The sequence below is a fragment of the Triturus cristatus genome, chromosome 11 (assembly GCF_964204655.1).
Source record: "Triturus cristatus chromosome 11, aTriCri1.1, whole genome shotgun sequence".
Classification (NCBI taxonomy): domain Eukaryota; kingdom Metazoa; phylum Chordata; class Amphibia; order Caudata; family Salamandridae; genus Triturus; species Triturus cristatus.
Window position 1 is genome coordinate 583,326,098 of NC_140594.1, and position 22,791 is coordinate 583,348,888.

At 46.0% G+C, this 22,791-nt stretch overlaps 1 protein-coding gene across 1 annotated transcript in view; it reads right to left on the reverse strand.

Annotated features, from left to right (window-relative positions):
* Positions 1-21,894, reverse strand: part of DMTN (dematin actin binding protein) — a 335,689-nt gene extending 313,795 nt beyond the window's left edge. Inside the window, exon 1 of the mRNA XM_085633833.1 lies at positions 21,578-21,894. The gene's annotated coding sequence lies outside the window, so the exon portion shown is untranslated. The remainder of the gene's footprint in view (positions 1-21,577) is intronic.
* Positions 21,895-22,791: the final 897 nt, after the last annotated feature.

Genomic DNA, 22,791 nt, shown 5'->3' on the forward strand with positions numbered 1-22,791 from the left:
AAACACCTCAAATAAATTCTCTGGGGTTGCTCGTGGTTGAGAAGGATTTTTTAGCTTTGCGAATGCCTGTACATAAGTTGTGCGTGTGCGGTATCAGTAATATTAGTTGAGTTTGGGTATTTTGGCCATGCTGTTTCTTTTCTCCAGTAACCTTTATGGGAACTTTATGAGACCAGTTGTCTAGAAAAGTAATAAACTTTTGGATGGTAACCTTGGTCCACTGTCTTATGAATGTCTTTTTTAAGGGTCTTCAAAAGTGGGTGGAGTGGGTGACCAAGTTGATGTAGGAGGTGGTCATTTCAGGAGCTGATAAGATAGAGAAGGGAACGAATACAAAGAAATACATTTAACCTTATAGTCAAAAGTTTGAATATCTGTGCTGATAGCTCATGGTAGCTTTCTGAGGCTGATAAATTGAGTACTATGGCGTAGAGAATAGTTTATTTTACCGTTTTTGTCTACTCTTACAAACACTTGATCAAAACACAAGTTAATTCGTGTATATGCATTCATTACTCTGCTCTATAAAACATCACTTCAAAACACAAGTTATTTTAACAGTATATAACACAACAGGTGTATTTGTAAAGCGCACGATTACCTGTAGGTGTCCTGGCGCTGAATAACAGATGTTTATTGTTACCCAACTCAATGGTACTAATTTTATTGACCTCAGATGGATGAAAGGCTGAGTGGACCCGCCAGGAATTGAACCTGTGACCATGAGGTCGAACACAGGCCCCTGCATTGGCTGCTTTAGTCCACTGAGCCACCAGCAGAATTGTTTAATTTGTATATGCACTCACAATAAATAATTTATGCACATAAATAAAACAGTTTAATTATAAACTATATTCATCTCTATAGGTTTTTAGGGAATTTATGGAAAACAGTAAAATCTCAATTTCCGTTTTTCGGAGCCAATAAGAAATATAGATATTTTGAAAAGATTTGGAGCCAGAATGCAAGCTAGGGGTTAGATGCCGATCCCTCTACTGGCAGGAAATTGAAGATGATTTCGAGTTCGGAACAGCCCTGCAGATTTTGGCAGTTCATACCTGACAAAATTTATCTGAGGAAAGTTCCCTGAAAAAGCCAACGCATACTAAAGTTTGGCACTTTAAATACCGATTCTGCATGTAATGCCTCATTTCTAAGTGAAAAATCTGGAATAGGAGCTATTTTTATTGCACCTGTTACATACCTCACCCAGGAGTAATCATGGCTCTCAGTACAGAAACCTTAGGAAAAGTATTTTCCAGAACATGGGATGCATAGGTACCCATGGTCCGGCTTGGCTTTCCTAATCGGTCTTAGACTCATCCTTTTCATACAACCATATACATAGTCTACATAGCTCTCTATGGCGTCTTTTTGTCTCCTCTCTCTCACCGTGACTCTTCTCGTCGCTCAGTGATGCCTCCCATCCTATACTGTCTCTTCATGGCTCAGCCTGTGGTTGCCTCTCCTCGTCTCTCTTACCCATTCTTTTGACATCACTCTCGGTAGAGTTATCATATTGCCTGCACTCTAAGCATCTTGTTTCCTTGTTATTATATTGTGCTTCACTCAGTTTTTCGCCAGTTGGAGAATTTGCCACATCCAGGGGTGCGGTAATGGGTATAGCAGCGATGAGTGCATATCCCCGAATATACCCTCCTTGGAGAAAATGGCTTTGCACAAGGTGGGTCCTGTCTTTCCTTGTCGCCTACAAAGAGTGTAAAGTACAGACATTCTAAACAACAAGGTGGGGCAACTTAAGTCTTGTGTGTGCACCTTCAAAGCACATTCCGATAACAGGCAGACACCCAGTCCCAAGCACTCACCAATACACTGTCCCTGCACCTACTTCCGGAGGTCATCTTCCACCCACCAGGCGTCCATGCACAGTAGCATAAAGAGTGAAGTACAGCCTTGTCATGGATCTGAAAAATGGCGGTCATCAATAGAGGTGGAAAGAAGGTACTTGTTAGGAGGCCCTATCCTGCTCTCTTTTAAAATGTTACACATTTGTGCATAGGGTCCGGCTGTACCCTGCTATCTCTTTGTGTGCCTGCATGTGTTGCCCAATAGTGGGCACGGCTGAAAACGGAAGTTCATTCATTAGAATACCAAAAGTAACGGGGCAGTAGAACCCATTTTAGGTACCCGGGCATCCCAGTCATCCTCAAAAGGAGCCAAGGCAATGTTTTTTTTGTTTTTTTGTAGGATTGTGTTCTTTGAATCTGGGTCTACAATTGTGAGTAGAACGGGAACTGAGGTACAGAGGTGGGACTACCTCAGCTCTAGGCAATTTCTTCACTCCATCTTTGCAGGTCCAGAAGAATGGTGATGCAGGGGGACAAGAGGAGGGGTTGAAGCTGTAACACACCCTGGGCAGTGAGGAGTGAAGGCACACCCTAGGTAAATTAAGAATGGGTATCTGGACTGTTTCCTAGTGCTTTGAGGCATCCTCACGTTACCATGTAGATGGTAAGTGGGGAGGGGTGCAAAGAGAGGGCTGCAACCAGCCAGCCCATCAGGCGTGCTTAAAGCTGGACCTTGAGCATGCATCGGAGATGCCAATGTCATCTGATATGATGCCTGCTACACTCCACTCTCGGTGCCAGGCACACGTCCTGGCATTATATCCAGGAGTCTCTCTTGGCACAGGTTGTGAGAGGGAAGGAGTCGTCCAGTCCAGGCAACTCTGGAGTAACCCTTGAAGCCATTGTCCACCATGTCCCTGCGTGCGTGTTCCTCTCATTCTGCAGCCTAGGCTAGCGAGCCTCAAATGGAGGCCCTGAAAGATGAGCTATCTTGAGGCCACTTCGGAAATCCACTGCGTCCGATAGAAATCTGTTGCCCGTTCGCTTTTCGAGCTGCACAGTCCTGTCCCGAATCCTAGTGAGATTACTGCTCAGATCAAAGTTCTCTGAGCAGGATCACAAAAAGAGAACATTTCAGAGAAAATAAAATGCTGCACTTTATAGATACAGCATAGTAGTGTCTGTAGTGTAGTAAGGAAATGTTTGCATCTGGTGAAGGCAAGAAGACTGGTTCCTTGGAGGCTCTAAGCAATAAAGTATTCAAAGGAAGAGAGACTTCCTCCTTACCAGGTTATGTAAATTTATAAATTAGGGCATATGTATCATTAACAGCAATTCACAACTAACTTCCTCTAAACTAGAAATTGCAAGCCACTAATCGGTAAACCAATTCTTATAATGCTATGTAATGTAGAACTAAGTGCAACACTTATAACTAATTCTGAACGCTAATTCTGGGCTCCACAGAGTATTGCGCTACCAATCTGCAAAGCGCTTAAAAGCCTTGTCAGGAGAAGTGAGCACTCTATAAATCTACAATTCAATAAGATAATATACAATACAATGCTTCCCACGTTGCCGTCTTGAGATGTATTGCTTAGGTACTCACCTGGGAGATGTGCTCCCTCCATGATGGCTGGGCCTCTTGGTCCCTAGACAGAGACGCTTGAGGCTAAATATCCAGGTGAAGTGGATTCTTGAGCAGTTATTGATTTAAATCCTTTTACTTAGTCTTTTCATTGACTTTTTCAGAAGGGATCCATTCATATCTTATGCACCACCTTTAAAGCGCCCAGATTTACTTTATTCACAGAGCATGGTTTCATTCTGGAGACAGTGTTTTAAACATCATCCTTGGGTCTTCTTGTGCTTTTACAATACTGATTTCTTTAAACTTTCTGTTTTTAGATTTTTAGATTTTGGAGCCCTCTTTTGTTCTAGCTTCATTTTCCCTACATGTTTTAGGTTTAGCTTTATGGGTTTTGTCATTTGGCAGATCTTCTAGAGTTTAGTTGGAGACATGGGCTGGTGCTTTGACGCTTGTGCAGCCTAGATCTCCCCTCCTGCTCACTGAAGGCTGATGTAGTGTATCTCTCTTGATATTTCTCATTCTTCCATCATACCTTTCTTTCTATCTCTCTTTTTATCCATCACTCTTTCTCTCCCCCATCCTATCTCTCTCTTTTTCTCTATATAGGACTCTCTTTCTCCCCTGCTCTCTCTCTTTCTCTCTCATTCACCCCGTTTTATCATTCATGGTGCGGTCTAGTGATGTTACCTCCAGGCCATGGTCGGGTAAACTTATCAGTTTCCTTCACAGATTGTTCTAACACTCGCTACCCATAGTGAAAACCCAAGTTGCTGTGGAAAAACTACGCACCACACCACTTCCTGCAAGTCGTAGCTCACAAATGGTCCCAAGCAGTGCCTAATTTGTAAAATAATAAGTGCCTGGGACTAAAGTTTTGGTCAGAGGCCTGCAGGCAGCATTATCAAATGTCAGGGTCTCTGCCCCCATGATCTATATGTTCGACTAGACAATTTTTTTGCTCCCCGGATTTTATTTCACAATTGACGCACTCTGACTACCTGTGGGGGGTGATGTTTGATCATGTTGCCCACATTGCAGATATTAGATGGAGTATTCTGTATTTCCCGGTCCCCACTTGGCGACTTTCAAAGGACACATTAGCTGATGCGGCCTTTTGTGAAGGGCAGCGTACAAATATTACCCACTACTTTGTGCATAACCATGCCACTGCTACAAGTCGCGCTATAGAATGGGACTCTTTTAAGGTGGTAACCTGGGGCTTTTGCATGCAAAATATATCTGGGATTCGTAGAGAGCTTCCCAGGACATGGTATGTGCAATTATTACCTATGGTGCATACAGTGGATCTGGCTCCACACTACTTATTCAAGGCCACCTAACTAATATTGCGGTGGATCTGGCCTCACACTACTTACTCACAGCCCGCAACCAGTATCCCCTCTAAATCCTCATTTGCCTAATCATGCTTTTCGCTCATATATTCCTCTTTGTTCTACCCTCTTCAAGTTAGACTTCCCAAACGTAATTTTTTTTCTTATCTTTATAAATTTCCTATTAATCAATGATGGAGAACCGAAATATTCACTGTTACAGTCATAGTGCCACAACTGATGAACCCAACTACTTCACACTAAGGGCCTCATTCCGATGAGTCTCAGAAGTTCGGAGGATTTCCGAGTCTCATTGTAGGATTCACTTCCAACCGCCGCATTACAATGCAGGCAGTCGAAAGTGAAACCGGCCGGTCACTGCGGCTGGGTTTCGATAGGCTGAAGGAGCCCATCAGCCAGTCGGACGCCTCACCATAATCCCTAATGACGGCGTTTCCGCCCTCGGGATTACAATGTTGATTTCGACAGGCTTTCCATGTCAGGCTCTCCGACATGGAATGCCTAGTGGAAAGAGATTTTGGGTGCCCCTAGCAGGGCCCCCTTCCTACTGCGGCTTCCAGTTGGGGGCCAAATAGGTGCTCCTCTGTTAATCCCTGCACCTTGTGGCAGGCATGGCGAGGTGCCTGCCACATGGTGCAGGGATTAACAGAAACTCCCATTTCTCTATGGGAGTATGTGCCCGCACCATATGTGGTCGCATTGTAATAGTGGTGTGGGTAATGATGACCAGGGGTCGGTCGGTCCCGAGACTGTAACGGGTGTCCGCCCGACATCGTAATCAGGCCCTTAATGTTTTTAAAATGATAAATTAATCTCTCCTAATGAATGTAGTGCACAAAAATGTGTCCTTTTGTATTACTGTATTTAAGGATTTAAAAGCCTAATACATTTTTTGATCAAACAAATTTTGGGGTGCCAAATATCAAGACTGAGTATCTTAATTCCTCTTCATGGCTCTATAATCCACCACGAGACACTTATTCTCTTTCTAATTCACTGTTGCAGGTTCTTTTTCATTAATGCTTTCTCCCCTTGTCACATTTTTTCCGTCTTTCTCTTCCTCCTTCTTTCCCCCTTGTGTGTTATTCTCTGTCTTGCTCTGTGACAAAATCTGATGAAGAAAAGTAAGTGCTGGTACTCAAAAATGGGTGCCGATGGGCCCGCATGTAACCACTGGCTCAAATTAAGCACTGGTCCCAAGAAAGCAAAGTGACCTCAAGGAGTAGACTCACACATAGGTAGGGACCCACAACAGACTCATGTCCAGCCAGGGCATCGTAATATGACCTTCTTCTTTTTGATTTAGATACCATCCTGGCCAGCAAGTTCTACACTGAGACAGACCAGTGCCCTCATTATGAGTAACTATGTTTATGTGCATTCCCTGCACAAATGCATGTTTGCACAGGAATCGGAACACGATCTTGGTGGTAATTACTGCATCCTATGCAAATCCCCCATAAAAATGTTACCAGATCAAATTTGGAAAAATCTACCAGGAGAAAATGCTCACTAAATATGATACACGTCGAATTTGGTGTGGAGAGAATCATAATCTGCATGCCATACCCCACATAATTAGGGAAAACTAGTGACGGAAGTTAATTATTGGACATGATAAATACAGATTCTTAATCAATAACTCATCGCTGACCATGCCACTCAGGGTCCCAGGGTCTGAGCTTCCAATCTGCCTTGCAACTAAGCCTCTGAAGAAAGGGTGGGCGCAGTCCATAAATATAGTGGAGATGTTTAGGTGAAATATGCTGATTTATTACTTCCACGCGCTTTTAGTAATTTCCATTAGATTTCAAATATTTTAGTCAATTTTTGCTAATTTTATAGCTTTGCCTAATATTTCAGAGAAAGATAATGGCCATAAAAGCACCAGGAACAACGGGAAGGAAGGCAGACTAGTAGGGGCAAAAAGTAGGCTCAGATGTGGCCTCATGGTTATCTAATAAGATAGGCTTGGAAAGTTTTTGGCACAGACTGAAGAATTAATTTATTGTAATGGCAGTTTGAGTCAATATAGGATAGGACCTGGTGAATGTGCATTGTTTTAATTCTTAAGAAACCTATATAATGTCTGTAGTGTTGGGAGTTCTTTAGTATCAAGAAGTGTTAAAATCTAAACATTGCAAAATATTAATGTAAGACAACGTGGCATATGAATTGCCTTGATTGAATAATTTGCCACATAATTTGCTTTTCCTTGGTAAATAATCTGCCTTCCTTAGCTGTACAACACAGTCAATGCTGCCACATAATTTAGTTCTCCGTTGCAGCATACTTCCTGTTGCCCTAATCATGACTTACTGTATTTTGTTATTATTAAAGCTTTTTCCCTTTTTGTGATTGAAAACATTTATTTTATTTATTTTAATGGTTTATAAAGTGCCCGAATCACCCCATCAGGGTATCTCCGCGCTCGAAGTGCTATAGGGCTTCAGGGGATACTGAATTAGAACAAGGTCGTGTTTAGCATTTTTCTAAGCTTCAGGTAGTCAGTACATAGTAGTATGTGGATGGGGAGTTGGTTCCAGTATCGTGGGGCCAGATGGTAGTAGGCCTTGCCACCCATTCGTGCTTTGTTGAAGTGGGGGATTTGGACTAGAGCTTTAGATTCGGAGCGGAGGGATCTGGAGGGTAGGTATCTGATGAATTTGTCTTTCAGATAGCTGGGGCCTAAGTTATTTAAGGATTTAAATGCCATGCAAATAATCTTAAATTTGATCATTTTTCACAACGGGAGCCAGTGCAGTTTATGGAGGAGGGAGAGAGATTCAGTTCTGGGAGGGGCATTGGTCACCAAGCAGGCCGCCGTGTTCTGGACTACCTGCAATTTGTGCAGAGATTTTTTGTTGGCTGCTATCAGGAGTGCATTGCAGTAGTCCAGTCGGCTCAACACCAGTGCCTGGACTAAGGTCTTCCAAGTGGACAGGGGGAGAAAGGGGAAGACTCTCCTTAGGAGACTGAGATTGTGAAAGCAGGCTCCCGTAGTTGAGGAGATGTGTTCCCCCAAAGTAAGTTTCTGGTCTAATTCGACGCCCAGGTTTTTTACTACTAATTTTGGATTGGGGGCGAGGCCTAAAACCTCTGGCCACCAGCTTGGGGACCATTTAACTGTTACTTCTCCAAATAGCATTATCTCCAACTTTCCTGCGTATAGTTGGAGGAAATTATCCTTCATTCAGTCCGCAATGACTTTCATGCCCTCCGCAAAGGTGTCCTGAATGCTAGAGTTATTTTTATTGAAGGATATGAGAAGTTGGGTGTCATCGGCGTACGACATAGGACATAATCCCAGCTTTCTCAGTAGTTTTGCCAGAGGGGTGACATAGACATTAAAGGGAGTGGGGCTCAGACAGGAGCCCTGTGGCACTCCCTTGGTTACCTTGGTGGTCTGTGAGCGGAAGAGGCCGAGGTGAACGGTTTGCGTTATGTCGGAAAGAAAAGTTTCCATCCAATTCAGGGCTTTCCCTTTGAGGCCTATGTCCTGTAGTCTCAGTAGAGTCTGGTGGGAGATAGTATTGAACGCTGCGGACAAGTCAAGCAGCACTAAAAGTACCGCTTGACCGCTGTCCAGCCATGCTCTGATGTTGTCAGAGACTTCCACCAGCGCAGTCTCTGTACTGTGTCTGAGTCGGAATCCTAATTGTGAGATGTCCAGGCAATTGGAGGAGTCAATGAATTCGGACAGGTGCTTGTTTATGTGTTTTTCTAGAAGTTTACTCTGCAAGGGGAGCAGGGAGATGGGGCGATATATACAAACCACTGTTTTGATAAAGCTGCTATTTGTGAGTCTCACTTGACCCCCAAAGCAGTTATATCTGCGTTAAGAGCCGAGGTCTACTTTGGGAGGACAGTGTGTTTAGTATCTGAAAAGAGCAGGACAGTAAGTTGTACACAAACGGGTGGAGGAGGGATCCATCCCAGAGCTCACTCGTTACTGCATTCTTAGTCACAAGTGAAGCAGTAAGAGGTGTGTGGCCTAAGGGCCCGATTAAGTGGTTGGCGGATGGGATACTCTATAACAAATGTGACGGATATCCCGTACGCCGTATTACAAGTTCCGTCGGATATTCTGGAATTGTAATTTGGCGGGCGGGATATTCATCACGTTTCTAACGGAGTAACCCTGTCCCCCAAGATCGTAATCAGGCCCGAAACCAGTCTTCAGGTGGAATGGGATTTGGTTTACATCTAAAAAGCTCTAGTTCAGGCCTCCCACCAAATTCAACTGGCGTATCTCTGCCTGTAGAGGGGAACGTTGGCTCCCACTGACACCCTTGCTCGTCTTCTGGTAGCAGAAAAAGGTCTGAGAACCTCTCCTTTGAGTATGTATGTTCCACAATTAAATTAGGAGGACAATTCAACACAACAAAGAAACAACAAACAAGGTCCAGACCCTCCTATTTAACCCCTTCGCTGCGGCGGAAATTCCGCTGCAGCGCTGGGAGGGGGTTTGGGGGCAGCGCGGTGGCGCTGTGCTCATGACGGAGCCACTCCGTCATGAGCCACGGTTGGGCTGTGCTCATGACGGAGTGGTTCCGTCATGACTCCGCCCACGGCGCTAATCGCCCGCACAGGCGGGGAATTAGCACCGCGTGGGCGGCGCATGCCGCCAACGGCCGCAGCATGACGGAACCACTCCGTCATGAGCACACAGCAACCGTGGCTCATGACGGCGTGGTTCCGTCATGAGCACGGAACGAATTAAAAAGTACAGGATTGACAAATTCAAACACTAAAGAAGAAAACCAAGAAACAATGGTAAAATGACAACACCTAACAAAATAATAATTTACTATTGCAAGTGGGATGTCCTAAGGCACACATCGATGCAATTTAAAAACAATAGAAAAGGTCCAGGCTCTTTAAGTTAAAAAGTGCAGGTTTTACAAGTCTAAATATTAAAATTGACAAAGAAACAAGATAGACAAGAAAAATGGCAATGCCTAACAAAAATACACTTTAACGCCATAGCAAGTGAGATGTCCTAAAGAACATATCAAATCTGTACATAAGTTATACCAGCAATGTGAACCTGGCGACAATATTTCAAACGCCTCTAGCTTCAAGAGAGAGGATATCAGGTTCTTTGACATGCTAACCAAACTAATTCCATTCACTCGTATCTGCTATCTCTCTCTTGGAGAATTATCCGAGAGCAGTTTTGAAGGAAAGTCAGTTAACGGACATCCGTAACCTATCATAGTGAACAACAGGGTGCTGGGATATGTGGTTGAACCTGTAGGTGTAATTTTCTATACAAAAGACACTGTAGATTAGAATGACATAAATAAGAATGAACAATGACAAAATATAATCTCGCCTAAATATAGTGTCCCAAATATCGTTTGCAAAATTAAAGCCCCATTTTGTGTAGATTTCTATTATTAACTATAATAGGACGATATTTTTTTAAAGCAATATTTAGAACACAATATTTTTGTCAGACGATGATTAGTTCATGATCTTCTGATATCAGATCATAAAGGATGCAGATTTACTCTCTCTATATGCATTTTGCTCTGTTGATGTACATCATGGGATGCTGGATGCTCAGCAATCAAATTGCATCTTAGGTTGTTCAGAATGAAGAGAATCAAGGGTAGAGAAGGCTCTGTCTCCTCTACAGAGGATCCATTGTCAAACTTCAGAGACCAAGCCAAATCCTAGGTACTTCCGCTCCCGATATGTCAGATACCCCCCTCAATACGACACAATTCCTCAATATGAGTTACCTCTCCAAACATCATACACCTTCCAACCACTAGACATTCTGGATCCATCAGATGCCTCACCAGTATTAGACATGTTGTTAAATCAGACATCGCCCTTCATCAGGCACATCAACCAACATCGACACCTACATCACCATAGAGCATTCACCCAAAACTAAGCCTCTCGGCAGTCTCAGGCATTGCACCCTCCCATCCAACAATAGCCATCCGTCCCTGTAAATCTCCACTGCTTGAGAGGTGCATGGGTAGTTGGAACTGGTAACGTTTGCTAATCAGCGGAGGCGTTCTTCCTCTTTAGGTTATCCATTGGTCAGTTATTGTGTCATTCACATTTTCCTCCCACTAACTACAGAACGTGGGAATGGCTCAGCCTACTTCTCCCTCTGGCTAACTTCACTGTGATTGACGGCATTCTGCCCTTTCACAGGGTTCACACACAAAGCAGTTCTCTTCAGTGCCATGGACTATTTTGGCAAATGTGTGCTTTTTGAGAGTGACGAGGGCCCAGCAGCTTCCCCAACAATAAATGTATGCAAAATGAAATCAAAATAAGCATATACAGCTGGTCTTGTGCCTACACAAAGTTCCACTCACTTTGCACATGTGCACTCTGAGAGGATAGTCCTAAAGCTGGTCAAAGGTGAGAAAGGGAAGGCTAGCCAAAACAGAGAAGTGGTAAGTAGAACGTGAAACGGGAGGAGTTTTGTTTTCTTGAGAACATTTGAAACCTCAACTAAGGGTTGAATGAGGAGATAAGTACACATAGCAGAGAGGCAGGCAGCACACGCCTGCAGGCAGCATCCCTCGCTTGATGTTTCCCGTAGCAAATTAATAACAAATGACAGATGGACGCAGAGAGTTGAATTCAGTTATCAAAATCACAATTTCTTATAACTTAACACCAAATAATATGGGTTTAGGCCAACACATGTTTCACAACATAAAGAAATAAGATCCTTCTTCAGGGCATAAGATGTAATCAGTATGACAGGTTAAAAGATAATGCATGTTTAGGAGAACACAAAGAGTGGTAATGAATTGCATAATCAAGTATGTCAAAAATATAGGGTATATAGTAAGTGCTTAATTTGTGAAAAAATAAGTGCCAGGGCCCAAAGTTTTTTTCTCAGAATGAAATTGCAGGACTTTGCAGCACTTGCAAATACCTTTAAGGTGAATAGAAGTAGGTCCAACTTGCAACCGCAGAGGATACGCACTCTCTGAGCAGGGGAGATAATCTACTGTTGCAGATGGAAATTGCAAACTTGGTTTACACCGTTTTTTATTGTATTAGATATTTATGAATTCTTAAATGATTTACCATCAGTAGCAGCTGGTGTCAGAGGAGTGTGGCGGGGCAACGACGAGCAACGAAAAAAAGGTAGAGATAAAAAAGAAGGTGCCTGCAGCTCGCCACATCGCCATCTTCTGCTCCTCTCGTGGCTCCACTGTAGGCAGAGGCTCCCAGACTCCTCTGTGGCCGGTCCTGAATCTGCTCTAATGCAGCTTCAGGATTGGTGTGAGCACCGATGATTTGCGCTCCTAGGGAGACTGGGAGCCTGTGCTTGCTGTCTCCAGCCCAGAAACGCAGCTGGGTTGGAGAGAGCATCAGCGTGCATGACGGTTCGGCCTGAGACGGCCGTCCAAACCATCATGCGCACTGATAGCAGTTCAAACCACTCCCTGTGGTGCCTGTACCCCCCCCCCATTGTCCCGCCCCCAAGACTCCGGGAAACAGAATAAAAAGATAATAAACCCAGGTTTATTATCGTTTTATTTTTATGCTGCTGGCAGGGGGACGACGCTCCTCCACCTTAGCAGAGGAGTTGCCCCTGTTTACCATACCGATTAGAATACTTTGAAATCACAACAGAAACTGGTACCTATATTTTAACTTTAACTCTTCATTCGGTCATAACTATGTATTTTGTAATGCTTTCTAGCATAAATAATGTTTCCACCATTTAATATTATACTGATGTTTGTGTATTATATGAGATATGGTTTCATTTATGCATACTTGTGTGATAGTTTTTATTAACTATACATGAAATGAAATGTTTTAGTGTTCTTAGAAGTCTAGTATATATAGTTTTGGTTAAATTCTTCACTAGGTGATCTGAACCTGTATATTCAGCTTCATAGTGGTGCTATTAGCTTCCTAAAGCTTTGTAAAATGGGTCTATACATCTCTACCCTCTGGACTCTAAATCTAGTAAATATGAGAGAGCTCTCATATCACACCTCAAGCTCAGACACCTCTGCCAGCCTTAGACACCTCCGCCAACCTTCCACTCCTCCCACAATATCAGACACCAGCTCCAACTTGAGGCGCTAACCTCATAAACATCAGGGTCCATGGCCAACTTTAGTCATTGTGCCAACAGGAGGCCGTCACACCTCCACACATCTCCATCAACATCAATTCTCTCAAACACCAGGCAACTCTCCTCCAACATCAGGACTCTAACTTTTCTTCCATCAAGACTTGATCCCCCAGTATCAGGACACTCACCCCCAATATTAGAACCCTTACGCTCAACAAGACCTGCTTGTGTTACATCACAGCTCTTGCGCCCAACATCCAAACGTTCAAATACCTTTGGATTCTTACGTTCAGCAGCATGCAACCCTCCCACCAACATAAAACCCTACTCTGTCCAATGTCAGGCAGTTCCTCTGTAAAAATACCTTAAGGTATACCACAGGTATGTCCTTTATTTGGTGGTCCATCCATTCTTAATTGTGTACAAATAAGGATGGAGGGGGCATTGTGCTCCATATCATCCAGTGATCTGTTGATCTAATTTAATCATACCTAGGTATCACCAAATACCTGTGGCACATCTCAAGCTATTTTTAACTAGGAACTGGATCCCTGTCTTATCCAGGTAACTAATATATCTTAGGACCTCCCTCATTAATTAAGGTCGAGTCCACCCTGGTAGTATTATCTTACCAGGGTGGGATGAGGCGGCCAATGATGAAGCATGCCACGTTACATGGGTGAGATCACCTCATCCAAATATATTTACACCCAGTAGTGGTCTTGCACCTAAGAAAAATAACTAGGGTTTAGAAGCATGGCCTTTCCCCCATGGCCACGCAATACTTCCTTTGCTGGATTCCCCTGTTTTGAGGGCTGCCCTTATTCTTCCTCATCAGACACTGACCACGAGTAAGAGAGTCCAAAATACACAAAGGGGAAAAAGGTCGAAAGAGAAAGGCAAGAATAGCCTCACTAAGGGAGAAAACAGGAACGTGCACGAGTAAGATAAAGGTGCAAGGGATGTCTGATGCTGGATCGTAGAGACATGAGGTCTATTTAAGACCAATATCCTTCATATGCGGTGCACCGATATTTAATAGTATCGGCCATGGATTTCTGCGGAGAGCTTTGGGCACCGGCACTCATTCTATCACAAATTAAGCACTGCAATGAGCGGATGGACAGAGACACTGTAATTGTGTGATTCAAGGCAAATGGCCTAAAGGAAAAAGGGAAAACGGACAAGATAAAAGAGATGCATGAAACTGGCTAACCAACAATTTTGGGGGAGAAATGAGAGATCATTTCTAATTTCCCATTGTAATTAAGGCTTCCAGTTTTATGTTTTTACAGATTTTTACAGATAAATACAGACAGAAAACAATATGTTTCCTGTCTGTATTTATTTTTAAAAGCGGAAAAATACTGAAAATTGTGCTTCTTGTGGGTGACTCTACATGCTGTCTTTCGTGAATTTCAGGACAGCAGCTGAGCAGACAGACAGCATGGGGAGATGAAAAACAGGTTGAGATTTCCCTAAATAGAGGCTTAATTTGCTAAAACGCGACATGTATTAGGGTATGAGTGCCTGTTTATCAGTTAAACAAATGAGGAAATATACCATTTTACAACTCCATTTATTCTCACAACACAAAAAAAAATATGGAGAAATACCAATAGGATGGCTAAAAATAAATGTGGATAAATACAGACGGAAATGTTACAAAAATAAACACCATAAAACGAGAGACCTAGGGGTCGAGTACGATGCCATCCGGAAAGGCTCGGAACGGGTTTTGGCGAATCCGATTCGGAACCTATGTTTCCGACCGAATCAGACACCTTTCCGGACAACCGATTACGATGCAAGGAAACCATTCAGGCAGTCCGAATCAGTTCCAAATGGCATTCGGACAAACTGAGTCGTTCGGAGCCAATTCGTACAGCTCTATGGACACAGTTTCCGAACTAGCGATTATGATGACCGATTCGGACAGCCGTTCCAATTCGGTTTGCCCGACACGAAACGGCTGATTGAATCTCACTTCGGGGGCCAGTAGCAGACCCCTCTTCACCCTGAGATCTCCGGTTGGGGCCTGTGGGGTATGCATGGGACCCCCTTGTTAAACCATGCTCAGTGTGGCAGGGACCATAGGGTGCCTGTCACAGAGTGCATGGTTTTCCCCCAAAACACCTTTTTTCAATGGGAGCCTGTGTTCTCTTTCAGTCAATAGGAATCCGACCAACTGATGTATGGAAGCATCGTAATCGGTCGGTCGGACTCGCAGAACCCGATTAGTTCTGAAACTATTCCAAAACCGTTTCAGTCGGAAGAGTTTCCTAACGAGATCGTAATCGGCCCCCTAGTTGTAATACAGTGGGTAAATTAATATCTTTTTCTGAAGCACATTGGATGGATGAATCCATTCAGTCCCACTTGCCAGTCTCCGCGCCACCTGGACAGGGACAAGAAAGAGGTAACTTAGCAATGCAACAAAGAGGTGGAAGGCGGAGGCCTCTGCGCCACTTGGTTTTAACACATGGGCGTCATAAACCCACTGCTTTAGCTGCTACAATGAGGGTGAGATTCTTTAACGCCTCTCCTGTCTGCAGCTCGCAGACAAAATTCCATAATTAATGCTGCAAAGTAATTCAGCATCAACTGAAGAGCAAGCACGATCAAGGAAGAATGAAAGATGGGTCAATAGACATGGGAAAGGGGGAAGGAATACTGAATGAGAGGAAGGGTGAAAAGAAGGAAAGAGAGGTGGGTGGATAAATGAAGGGGTAGATGGGTGAGTGGTGAAAGGGTGGGTCCATGGATAGATTGGACGGACAGGTGAAAGGATGGCAGAATAAAGGGATGAATAGGTGAGTGGATAGACAAATAAAATGATTGCAGAGTAAATGGATGTAAAGGTGGATGAGCAGGTGGAAGATGGCAGAGTAAGGGATGGATGGCCGAGGGGGTGAAAAGATGAGTGCATGGATGGTAGAATGGATGATGGATGGCAGAATGGATGGATGGATGACAGAACAGATGGATGGATAGATAGATAGATGGCACGGTGAATGGATGACGAGTGGATGGATGGCAGAGTTGATGGATGGATAGCAGGAAAGATGGATAGATGGATTGATGGTAGAGTGGATGGATGAATCGATGGATGGGATGGGGAAAAATTGACCGATGGATGAAAGAATGAATGGGTGACAGAATGTAAATGTGAAATAGTGGATATCAGTGAGCAGATGGAAGGGTGAAAGGATGAATGGATAGATACTTGGACTGAAGAGACAAGAGAGGGTGGTGCTCGCCTGCTTCGCCCGCTCGCTTGGTGCCATCAGAGCTTTAGCTCAAAGGGGGGGAGGGGGGTATCCTAATGTTCTGGCTACACCCTTGGGTTCTTAAGTTTGCAGTGGGAGCTACATAAAAACGGTGGCAGTTCCCGTTATCGGAGATGGAGAGAGATTAGAGAGAGGAGGTGCTTGGTATACAACTGGCAGAGAGAGGTGGGAGAGGAGGAAGGGTGAGCGAGGGAAGGGAAGAAGAGATGCAAGATAAAAGGGGTGGAGGTTGAGGTTGGGAAGACGGAGTAAGTCTAGAGAAGAAAGACGTGAGCGAGGTAGCTCTGAAGAGGATGAGAAGGTTGTGAGATGGGGCGACGGAGAGACAGCCGGGGTGAGCGGAGACATAGGCAAAGATTCAGAGTCGAACTAAGAGACTGTGGACGTAGGGAAGGGGGGTGGGTGGCTTGTAAAATGAGAGACCAGTGTGCAGATAGCGGGTCCTTTGTCAGAAATGGGTCACTCATAACTGAAAACAGTCCCCATACAAACACAGGGGACACGAGATTTGCGCCACCCCCTCCACAGCCCTCAATTTTAACAGCATCGGTATCTGTCGGAGTCGTTATCACGGATGTGAGGGAAATTGCGTTCTTATATCTGCTTTATATCCTGAAGCGGGAGTGCTGAGTAGAGCGCCTGAGGGGCTGGGTCCGCTGCACCCCAGGGGCTGCTGGGGTAAATAATCCGGGCCTGACAAAGACCAGTTTCCAACGCACTCATTTTTCGTCATGAAAAGTGACAGTCCTTGAATTATAGACGGCAGCCTTGAAATGAAGGGCACAGCTTGAGACACCACAGATGCGACGCTGCGCCACGTCAGATTACGGTCCAACGTCCTCGAGTCAATGAACTCTAAGAGACAGCTGAGGACCCCAGCCTACACTCTACTGTGTTCCCCAAATGGGCGGTGCCCACCTTGTCATAACAGAGCATATAGTAGCACCCCAATTCACCAACAGAGCCAACCACCGCCCCAGGTCACCATATCCCGCCTCCTCCCCAACGGCCAGCACAGCAGATCCCCCCTCATCACATCAGAGCCCACTCGAGCTCACCTCAATAGAGCCTGCCAGTGTACACCAGAGCCTCTCTAACCAGGTCCCGCCTCGACCCTATCAGAACCCACATCACCGAAACTGGGCTTACTTTGTAAAAAAAAAAAAATATTTATATATATCTATGCACAGTTTCCCAAAATGTTTGTTATGAGGCTTTCACTAATTCCTTCTCACTTCTCAATGCCCGCTTCTTTCTAAAGGTCATTGCCCTCTGCTTCCCACTGGCAGCACTCACTTCTGTATGGAGAGTGTCAAAGCCAGATTGCAGCGAGCAGACAAAACCAGCAAGCCAGTTTCCCACAGAGTGGGAGTATGGGCGGGTGAGAGAGAGTTGGAAAAATGTCCCCATGGCACTCTCCATATTTTAGAAGTTGTGCAACAACGTTTCCAATAGAACAGTAATTACAATAGGCACACTTGACAATAACTCTGTATGCTCTGCAAAGAGGCCAAGGATTGAATGAGCACTATTGAGAACATCTTTATGACACAGTGACTTTCGCTAATAGAGACTCGCACTGCCTTCCCTCATCCTAAACTACAGAGCTCACAGGCACGCTGTCATGAACACTCAGCCACCTCTGGAACTCACTCCGAAACCTAAAGGCGGCTCAGTTTGCAGTATGCGCGATACAAGACTCACATGTTACACGAAAAACAAAACAGCAGAGACACATCACCTGGGAAAGAAAAACACTCTTAGGGAGTAGGAAACCACATACCACGTAATATGCAGTAAAACGTGAATTAACATTAGGGTTGTTGCACATACTGTTAAGAAAGAAATCATTTTCTTTCCTTGTAAACTTAGGGGCTTCAAAGAAAGGCCCACTTTCGAAGTTCGTTTTTAATTTAAAAAACTGTTGGTGCTGACCACCACCACCACCCCCTATAAAGCTCTGTCTCGCACACTTTTACACTCACTATTCTCTTTCTCACTTACTCTTCTTTCTCTTTCTCACTTAGTCTTCTGTCTCTTTATCCCTGATTGCAATGACAAGCAGCCCAATGATTTTGAATAAAAAGAGCAGCACCCGCTTCTCTTTACAAAATACTAGTGTCCTGTCAAAAAGCATTTTTTAGCATCGAAAAAGTTAGGGACCGTTGATTAGGGTGAGGTAGGCACTGCTAGGGTGAAATGGGCTCTGCTGTTGTGATCTGTGGCGGTGTGAGATAGGTCCTCGTGCAGTAAGCACAAACTAACCTACAGCCAATAAGGCTCACCACATCACCATCAGCAGAACAGACCCCCCTCGCCACATTACAGGCCACAAAACCACTTTACTAGAGCTCACTGCATAACCTCAAAGCTCACTTTAGCATCCCAAAACCCACTGTACAGAAGCCCACCACATGCGACTCACCAGAGATCACCAGTGTCATTCACCACATCACCATCAGCAGAACAGACAGCCCTCGCCACATTACAGGCCACAAAACCACTTTACTAGAGCTCACTGCATAACCTCAAAGCTCACTTTAGCATCCCAAAACCCACTGTACAGAAGCCCACCACATGCGACTCACCAGAGATCACCAGTGTCATTCACCACATCACCATCAGCAGAACAGACAGCCCTCGCCACATTACAGGCCACAAAACCACTTTACTAGAGCTCACTGCATAACCTCAAAGCTCACTTTAGCATCCCAAAACCCACTGTACAGAAGCCCACCACATGCGACTCACCAGAGATCACCAGTGTCATTCACCACATCACCATCAGCAGAACAGACAGCCCTCGCCACATTACAGGCCACAAAACCACTTTACTAGAGCTCACTGCATAACCTCAAAGCTCACTTTAGCATCCCAAAACCCACTGTACAGAAGCCCACCACATGCGACTCACCAGAGATCACCAGTGTCATTCACCACATCACCATCAACAGAACAGACAGCCCTCGCCACATTACAGGCCACAAAACCACTTTACTAGAGCTCACTGCATAACCTCAAAGCTCATTTTAGCATCCCAAAACCCACTGTACAGAAGCCCACCACATGCGACTCACCAGAGATCACCAGTGTCATTCACCACATCACCATCAACAGAACAGACAGCCCTCGCCACATTACAGGCCACAAAACCACTTTACTAGAGCTCACTGCATAACCTCAAAGCTCACTTTAGCATCCCAAAACCCACTGTACAGAAGCCCACCACATGCGACTCACCAGAGATCACCAGTGTCATTCACCACATCACCATCAGCAGAACAGACAGCCCTCGCCACATTACAGGCCACAAAACCACTTTACTAGAGCTCACTGCATAACCTCAAAGCTCACTTTAGCATCCCAAAACCCACTGCACAGAAGCCCACCACATGCGACTCACCAGAGATCACCAGTGTCATTCACCACATCAGAGCCCACTTCACCTTGCAAGAGATCACAACAGCAGAGCTCCCCTCACCAGAGCTCACATATGAAATCTCACACCGTCAAGAGGTCATGACAGCAGAGCCGATCTCTGCAGAGCCCACATCTGAGACTACCTCACACCACTACTGATCACCAAAATGGAGACCGCCTCACCAGAGGCCAGATCACAACGTCAGATCCCACCTCATCTCTCATGAAAGCACCACTACAGAGCCCACCAGACTAGAGCCTACCTCATCACCACAGAGGCCACTTCACCAGAGCCCCCATCCCTACATAAGAGCCCACCTCACTCTGCCACAGATCACAACAGTAGAGCCAAGCTCACCAGAACCAATATCACCACAGACCACCTCACCCAACCTGAGATCACGACTGTAGAGACCAATTCACCACAGCCTATGTCACCACAACAAAGCCCACCTCAATCCGCCCAAGATCACAGCAGTAGAACCCACGTCACCAGAGCCCTCCAAAGTAATGCCCTCCTAAGCCAATCCCACCTTTCACAACTAGAAGCTACTCTAGGCGAGGCCATTTCATATGAGGCCACTTTACCACATCAGACCCCACAGCTTACTCAGAACTCGAATCACCAGAGTCCATCTCACCACATCGGAGCCTTCCTCGCTGCGCCTGAGATGACTACAGTAGAACCTCCTCCACCAGAGACCACATCACCACACCAGAGCCCACTTCGCACTGCCAAAGATCACTACTACAGAGCCCAACTCACCAGACCCGACATCACCACACGAGAGTCCATCTGACCCTGCCGGCGACCACAGTAGGAGAGCCTACCTCACAGTACAGCCCACTTCACCTCATCCGAGATCCCCACTACAGAGCCCAACACACTAGAGCCCCACCACCCTATTAGAGCCTAGCCCACCTCACCACAGAAGAGGCCACGGAGATCTCACAAAACTCACCTCACCACAGCCCATTTAACCACACCAGAGCCTACTCCACCCCGCCTTACATCACTATCACAGGACTCACTTCACCAGAGCACAGTCACCACATCGGAGCCAACCTCACAGTGTAAGAGCCCACGCAGAACACACAGAAACACATCATCACAGCCCACCTCACCCAACCTGACAGCATTAAAGAACTCAACTCACCAGAGCCCCATCACCACTGCGCCAGAGCCCACCTCAAGAGATTAGAGTCCACGTAGAATACCCGGAACCCACCGCACCAGACCCTTCTTCACCACACCAGACCCTACATAACCCCCCCCCCCCCCTGACATCACCACTACAGATTTCACCTCACCAGAGCCCCGATTACCACTTCGGAGTCCACCTCACCACGTCGGAGCCCACGTGGAACACCCACCACCCGCTCCAGCACAGCTCATCCCACTTCACCACCCCAAAAACGACTCACCCTGCCTAACATCACAACTGCGGGGCTCGACCCAGCTTAGCCCCCATCGAAACGCCAGAGCACTCCTCGCAACGGCAAGACCCACCCAGAACACCCAAACCCCACCTCGCCGCAGCCTACTTCACCACTAGTGCTCGCTTCACCAGAGGCCCCGTTACCACGTCAGAGTCAGCTCCTCTTCCACACCAGAGCCCTCCTCACTGACCCTAAACCCACCTCATAACTCACACAATGTTCTCGAAATTTCCACGCCCACGCTTTCGACCCACTCACTCACCCACCCAGGGGGATGAGGGATTCAAAGGGACCGTTTTTGCTAGCTTGTTATGAAACAAGCGAATACATTGATATTACACTATGTGTTGGATACATATGTACAGTCACGCAAAAAAGACAGCGCCAAGAATCCCGCCAATGCCCCCACATGCACTGACGGACCTGTTATAAAGCATGCTTTCGGTGTGGGTATCACAGGTGTGGAATGTTCTTTCTCGTATACTGCAAGTTCTCAAAGCTCTGGGAACTGGCCCTAAGGCAGCTTGGGGCGCATGCTAGAAAGCAATTAATAAAGACTCGCAGAAAGCATTCACTCTACCTCCCCCTTTACACCTCACCTGAGGCTAAGCTGGTGCTAAATTCTACTTTGACCTCCTCGGAAGGGCGCCTCGATCCAGTACCTCGTCTTCGAGCGCTATCTGGAGTCCTTCCCGTGAGGTGCAGTTCACGCGGGTTCCCTCCGAGGGCTTACAGCAGAATCACGAGCTCCGCTCCTGTTGTGGTGGGAGTGGGTCACTACTGTGGGGTATACACCAAACCCCCCTAAATGGCGCGGTCCCCCTTGAAGAAATTGCGCTCCCCAAATATTCAGACCGGGGTCCCCTCTGGTGCCCGGGCGCTGCTGCAGGCTGAGCCGTTCCCTTGGTGGGCAGGGTGTGTGCTTCTGGGAGTGTGCGATAGCGCCTCCCTGCCTCCCCCGCCAGAGGACCGTGACAGCGCGATATTCCGCCCTCGCCTTCCGACACCGCCCCCAGAACGAATGCTGGCGCGTTCATAAACCAGTATAACAGAGGGCGACACCAGCGGGCACGACGCTGCCCACACTCACCCTCTCGGGCGATCCACGGCAGAGGCTTCGAGACAAACTTCATACAATAGACAAACAATAACAAATTACACCTGTTTACAAACGCTGACTGCGGAGAAGCCAAGGAACGAATGGGCATTGAATTCAAGTTAGCATTAGTCAAGTACGTGAGGCGCTGGCGCGAATGAGACGCGCGAGAATTCTTGAGTGGTGGGTAGTGAGAAAAGCTGGCACGGATAGGCAGAGTGGAAAGCTTCCATTGGTAGCCCTTGTGAACTTCTGGGGCAGGTGGACAACGCGAGAAACAGCGTAGGCGGGCAGTGGATAATCTGGCACTGACAGCGAGGGCATCTGGCACTGGTGGGTAGTGAGGGGTCTGGAACTGATGGACAATGAGGGGTCTGGCACTGGTGTGCAACTAAGTGCCTGCCACCGATGGTAAGTATGAGGATCCGGAAATGAAGGGCAGCATAGGAGTCTATCACTGGTGACTGGTGGCAAATGCTGGTTCTGGCGGGCAGTGTGGGGATCTGGCACTGGATCACTTTGTGAAAATCTCACAGTGGTATTAATGTCAAAGGCTGGTATTGTCGGGAAGTATGGAATCCGGCATTGGTGCACTCTGTGAGAATCTTGCACTGGTACTAGTGTCAAAAGATGATTCTGGTGGGCATGTAGGGACTGGCAGTGGTTCATTTGGTGAAAATCTGGCACTGGTAATAGTTTCAAAAACTGGCACTGGTG